This window comes from Ictidomys tridecemlineatus, chromosome 11, assembly GCF_052094955.1.
Source record: "Ictidomys tridecemlineatus isolate mIctTri1 chromosome 11, mIctTri1.hap1, whole genome shotgun sequence".
NCBI lineage: Eukaryota > Metazoa > Chordata > Mammalia > Rodentia > Sciuridae > Ictidomys > Ictidomys tridecemlineatus.
The window spans coordinates 19,419,025-19,425,024 of record NC_135487.1 but is presented as its reverse complement, the minus strand read 5'-3'; positions in this window follow the sequence as shown (position 1 = coordinate 19,425,024).

The following is a 6,000-nucleotide window of genomic DNA, read 5'->3' as shown; positions in this document are numbered from 1 at the left end:
ATTTTATCCTTATTAAATAAATTAATTTTAAAGATAAAATCAATAAGCTCTATTGAGATTTTTAAAAGGAAATCATCACAAGGCATGGTGATGTATGTATAATTCTGGTAATTTGTGAGGCTGAAGCAGGAGGATCACAAATTTGAGCCAACATGAGCAACTTAGCAAGACTATCTTGAAATTAAAATAAATAAATAAATAAATAAATAAAAGAGCTGGGGATATAGCTCAGTGGTAGAGCACCCTGAGTTCAATCTCCAGTACAAGAAAGAAAGAAAGAAGGAAATTACCTATCAGCCTGAGGTAGGGTAGAGAAATAAGGATAGGTAAAAAGGAGACAAATAGGGAAGGACACAGGAATTGTAACTTTAAATCTAAAAACTCCAGGAGGGCTGGGGTTGTGGCTCAGCAGTAGAGTGCTGGCCTAGCAAGTGTGAGGCCCTGGATTCAATCCTCAGCACCACATAAAAATAAATAAATAAATAAATAAACAAATAAATAAAATATTGTGTCTAACTACAACTAAAAAATAAATATTAAAAAAAGAAACTCCAGGCTTGTTTTCTTCCAGGCCTAAATATTGCAAATCCAGTTAAATAGTGCCTATATTCTTGGTTAGTTTACAGGATGTACTTTTAGACCAATTAAAAGAAGCCTAGAAAGAGAAACTTTGAAAGAACCAAGATACAGGTGCAGTCCAAGTGCTATCTATTAACTAGAAATGTCATCCTGAGGATCTTGAAAAGAACCAGATCATTAGGACCTACTCTGTGTTCCACAATCAAAGGAACTGAGCTCATTAGGCTCATCCCTACCCCTAATTACAAGGTTTTCTTTAAAAGAAGGAACCTGAGGCCCTCAGAGCTGTCCTACTCTCCAGCAACCGATTATCACACTCCTTTTGCCTTACTCTATTATTGGCTTTCCTGAATAAATCTCTACTTGTGTGCCTCTTTTTTTTGTTAAAGATTTATTTATTTTTTGTTGTATTGGACATAATTTCATTTTATTTATTTATTTTTATGTGGTGCTGAGGATTGAACCCAGGGCTGCATACATGTGAGGCAAGCACTCTACCGCTGAGCCACAACCCCAGCCCCTACTTGTGCCTCTTTTGACACATCCTGAAATTAATTTCTGTAGTTAAATCAAGAATCGGCTGCCTGGCCTAGCAGCACATACCTGTAATCCCAGCCACAGGGGAGGCTGAGGCAGTATTGGATCTCAAGTTCAAGGCCAGCCTCAGCAATTTAGTGAGGCCCTAAGTAACTTGGCTAGATCCTATCTCAAAATGAAAAGTAAAAAGGGCTGAGGATGTGGCTTAGTGGTAAAGCACCCCTTGGTTCATTCGCTGGTAACTAAATAAATAAATAAAACAAAGAACTTGCCAGGGCTGAGTTGAAGTCCCTTTCTCCCTTCTGGGGACCTCCTTGTACCTCATCCAGTGACAACTCTACCTCTACAACACAAAATGCTGTTATTATTTTGGTGTGGTTTGCTTATCTTTCCTTAATGCATAATTTTAAAAATAGTTCTGGGCATGGTGGCACACGCCTGTAATCACAGCAGTTTAGAAGGCTGAGGCAGGAGGATTGTAATTTCAAGACCAGCCTCAGTAATTTAGTGAGGCCCTACGCAATTTATGGAGATACTGTCTTAAAATAAACAAAACTAAACAAAACAAAAGGTCAGGGAATGTGGCTCAGAGGTAAAGACCCTCTGGGTTCAATCTCCAGTTTAAAAAAAAAAGTGGTAATAATGTACATATAATTTGTAACATGCTAAACTAATTTAATATTATATCATCAACATTTTTCATATTGCTGTAGGGTCTTCATAATAGTAACTTTATTGGCTGCACAATAGTTATTCAAATGAATTTGCCATCATTTACTGAACTGTGATTCTTTTGTTGAACACCTGGGTTTTTCAATATTTTTTATTTTTTAAATTTTGTTTTAAAGAGAGAGAGAGAATTTTAATATTTATTTTTTAGTTTTCAGCGGACACAACATCTTTGTTGGTATGTGGTGCTGAAGATCGAACCCAGGCTGCATGCATGCCAGGCGAGCGCACTACCGCTTGAGCCACATCCCCAGCCCAGTATTTTTTATTTTTATGAAAAATTTCTTTCCCCATACCTTAGCTTATTTCCTCAACCTGAATTACCAGAAATAGAACAGCCAGGTCAAAGGGCATGAGCATTTGTTTATTTATTTTCCTTTTAATTGACAGTTATTTGTTGTTTTTATTTCCAGGACTAGGGATTGAACCCAGGGGCACTAACTGAACTACAGAATTACATCCTGAGCACCTCCCCTCACCCTTTTTATTTTGAGACGGCCTTCAAGCTGGCCTGAAACTTGTGTTCCTCTTGCCTCATCCTCTGGTAGCTGAGGCTACAGGCATGTACCATAGTGCCCGGTTGGTGGTTCTTTTTTTTTTTTTTTTTTTGTGTGTGTGTGTGTGTGTGTGTGTTTGGTGCTGGAGATTGAACCCAAGGCCTTGTGCATGTGACGCAAGCACTCTACCAACTGAGCCATATCCCCAGCCCCCGGTTGGTGGTTCTTGATATTTACTTCCAAATTGCTTTCTGATGGGTTTTCTCAAATTTACAATGTCACTAGAAACATGAGGATGCGCATCTTACTACACTTTGAAAAGTTCTGGGTATCATCATTTCAATAAATTAAGAGCTAGCCGGGCAGAGTGACTCCAGTCTGTAATCCCAGCAACTAGGAAAACTAAGGCAGGAGGATTGCAACTTTGAAGCCAGCCTTGAGTCCAGCCTCAGCAATTTAACAAGGCTCTGAGCATCTTGGTGAGACCATGTCTCAAAATAAAAAATTAAAAGGGCTGGGGATATGGCTCAGTGGTAAAGTACCCCTGGGCTCAATCCCTAGTACCAAAATAATAATAAAACAAATTAAATGCTAGAAAATGGGCTGGGTTGTGGCTCAGTGGCAGAGCACTTGCAGAGTATATGTGAGGCACTGAGTTCAATCTTTAGCACCACATAAAAATACATAAATAAAATAAACGTATTGTGTCTCTCTACAGTGAAAAATATTTTTTTTTAGAAAGAGCTAGGGCTGGGATTGTGGCCTAGGGGTAGAGTGCTCACCTAGTATGTGTGAGGCACTGGGTTCCATCCTCAGCACCACATAAAAATAAAATAAAGGTACTGTGTCCATCTACAACTAAAAAAATTATTTTAAAAAAAGAACTAGAAATATATTTCATATAAACTAATTTTGAAATCAATGAACTTGATTTCTCCCCTCCCCACTCCAAGAAATTATTTGAACAATAATAAAGTTTTATAAATAAAAACTTTGTTTTCTCAAAAAAAAAAAAAAAAAACTTTGAAGGGAACTACTTATTTAGATGTTTATTTTCTGGTATGTTTGTTTTTTAAATTTAGTCTCAGTTCACATTCACACCACCAAGGAAAAACACAAACAATTACAGTCAGGTTGACAAAAAGCCAGTGTGGTGACTCACATCCTGTTCAGAGTTGATTTTACATAGTTGGTCACCATCATTATTAAGAACCTGACACTGCCTAAGGGCATCCTGGGGCTAGGATGCTCTCTCATTTGAGAAGAGAGCTCAACTTTCAAAGTGTAGGAGAACCTGACTCCCTCTTCACACTTGTACTCAGGCCACCTGACTAAACAGCTGGCACAGAGTGGAAAATTCTAGACAGACATCCTTAGTTCCCTATTAAAGCAATATTCTTTTTCTTTCTTTTATTTTTCTGGTTTTTGTTTATTTGTTTATTTATAGCAGGGATTAAACCCAGGGGTGTGAGGCACTTTACCACTGAGCCACATCCCCAAGTTACCTTTTATATATATATATATATATATTTTTTTTTAGTTGTACATGACACAATACCTTTGTTTTATTTATTTACTTTTATGTGGTGCTGAGGATTGAACCCAGGGCCTCGGATGTGCTAGGTGAGCACTCTACTACTGAGCTGCAACCCCAGCCCCAGCCCCCCACCCCTTGCCTCAAACCTCCCAAACCAATGTGCCTGGCTTCTGTACATATTATTGTTTAAATTAGCAGCCAGGCATGATGTGATGGCCCATGTCTATAATTGCAGTGACCAGGAGGCTGAAGCAGGAAAAATCACAGGTTTGAAGCCAGTCTTAGCAATTCAGTGAGGCCCTGAGCAGTGTAGCGATACCCTGCTCAAAATAAAAAAATTAAAATGACAAAGTATGTGGCTCAGTAAAGGGGCCCTGGGTTCAATCCCCTGTTCCCAGCAAAAACAAACAACTAGGGGCTGGGGCTGTGGCTTTGTGTAAGAGTACTTGTCTGGCATGAGCAAGGCCCTGGGTTTGATTTCTAACACCACAAAAACAAAAAAAATAAAAATAAATAGAAAATAGCATTCCATACACATTGTTTCTATTTTTTTTCCTTAAAATTCCTGGATGAGTAGTTCTTCCTCCTCCTCCTCCTCCTCCTCCTCCTCCTCCTCCTCCTCTTCCTCCTCCTCCTCCTCCTTCTTCTTCTGTGTTAGTTACTAGGAATTGAACCCCAGGGTTCAACCCCACCTCTGGCTACAATTTCTGCTTATAAATGTTTATGATGGGCCAGGTACTATCCCAATTTTTTTTTTAACATATAATAACGCATTAATCCTCCTAATAACCCTTTAAGAAAGGCAATATTAGTATTACCACTTAATGATAAGGAGACTAAGGTCACATAGTTAATATGTTAACTAACTGGAATATTTCCATGTCATTAAATTTGCAAATTTTTTTCAAAATGATATCTTATAGTATGGATGAAGTAATATTTAAGTATTCCATCCTCTTTTATTTGACATCTGGATTATTTCCATTTCTTGCTATCAGACACACTACTAAGATAAATAACCTTATGATACACATTTGTGAACATCCTTAATTATTTCCTTAGGGTGAACACACACCCTCAATAATAGTTGCACTGACCTTTATTTTCTCCAAAAAGGTACGCCCTTGCTCAATGTTCTCCATGACCCTGAATGTTGTATATTTTAACATTTTTTCCTAGAACAACTTTTTAAAATTCATTTTTTCAGTTCTGAAAAATACATTCAAGCACTAAAGCACTAGTGATTTCTTTAAAGTTAAAAAGCCAGGGTCTGAAAACTCCCATTTTTCATAATTTCTTCCTGATTTTCACGGATGCTGAGTGTCATGGCTTAGAAACCAACTCATTGAAGAAGAATGTGGAGTGTTAACCTGGGACAGACGAGTTCACACAAGTGAGATTCTTTTGGCCTACAAGTCAGCATTCATTGATTCACTCACTCATTCATTCAAAAAATATTTGAAATTCTATTAGATGAGTCATGTTAAGTTGGGTAGGGAATTGGGGTTCACAAAAATAAAGTATTTAGAATAAAACATTTAGTAAGTGTTAAAATATTTAGTACACTAAATAAATATTTACAACCAGGCACTGTGCTCTTAAATGAGTGGGTTATCTCATTTAATCCCTACAGCAATCTCTAGGAATGGAGTTCCTTGATTACACTCATTCTGCAGGAATAGAAAACTAAGGCCTAAACAGGGGTTTGTTTTGGTGCTAGGAATCAAATCCAGGGCAATGGCTGGTCATGGTGACATATGCCTATAATTCATGTGACCTGGGAGGCTAAGGTATAAGAATCTCAAGTTCCACCCTAAGCAATTTAGCAAGACCCTTTCTTAAAATAAAAAGACTGGGGCTGAGGCTGTGGCATAGTGATTGAACTCTTACCTAGCATGTGTGAGGCACTGGGTTCGATTCTCAGCACCACATAAAAGTAAATAAATAAAGGTCCATTGACAACTTAAAAAAATATATTAAAAAAAGACTGGGGATGTGGTTCAGTGGTAAAGTGTCCCTGGGTAAAATCACCAGTACCATCCCCACCCCCACCCTGCTGCCAAATCAAATCCATGGCATTAAACAATGCTAAACCTACATTCTACTACTTAGTTACAGTCT